Source organism: Hipposideros armiger, unplaced genomic scaffold (assembly GCF_001890085.2).
Source record: "Hipposideros armiger isolate ML-2016 unplaced genomic scaffold, ASM189008v1 scaffold_95, whole genome shotgun sequence".
NCBI lineage: Eukaryota > Metazoa > Chordata > Mammalia > Chiroptera > Hipposideridae > Hipposideros > Hipposideros armiger.
In genome coordinates, this window is record NW_017731445.1 from 1,158,465 (window position 1) to 1,159,032 (window position 568).

Below are 568 nucleotides of genomic sequence, written 5' to 3' on the forward strand. Positions count from 1 at the left end.
TCTCTCTCTCTCTCTCTCTCTCTCTCTTTCTCTCTGTCTCTGTCTCAGCATTGTACTCACCCTCTTCTTGACTCACACATGCCCACCATCCACCATTTTCTGACCATCAACTCTGACCAAGGTCCGACCTAAGGCAGGTGGAGGGAAACAGTTCTAGAAAGGTGGGCAGAAGAAGGCAACCTTTTTCTCTGAAATTCTGGTTTGAGGGCCTGGGATTTTTACAGACCACTTGACCACTTGCTGTCAAGCCTGAAGAGGAAGCCATTTTCTGTGGCACCTTGACAAAGCTATTGAAAGAATCCCGAGTCCTACAGCCCAGGCTATAAAAATTAGCCAATCCCCAAAGACACCAAATAAATTCTGACATTGTACTGTCACATTTCACGCTTTCTTTTCTCTCTTTAAAAATGTTTTCTGAACAAAAATGAAACAATGCTATTTGTCAAACAGAAATAATTACAATCTTCAACAAGACAATTAAACAGCTTGGTGTCAGATTTGGGATCCGGTGACAGTTTGTATCCTGACAGATGGGTCCTTCAGTCTGGCTGCACAGCCAGTCGTATTC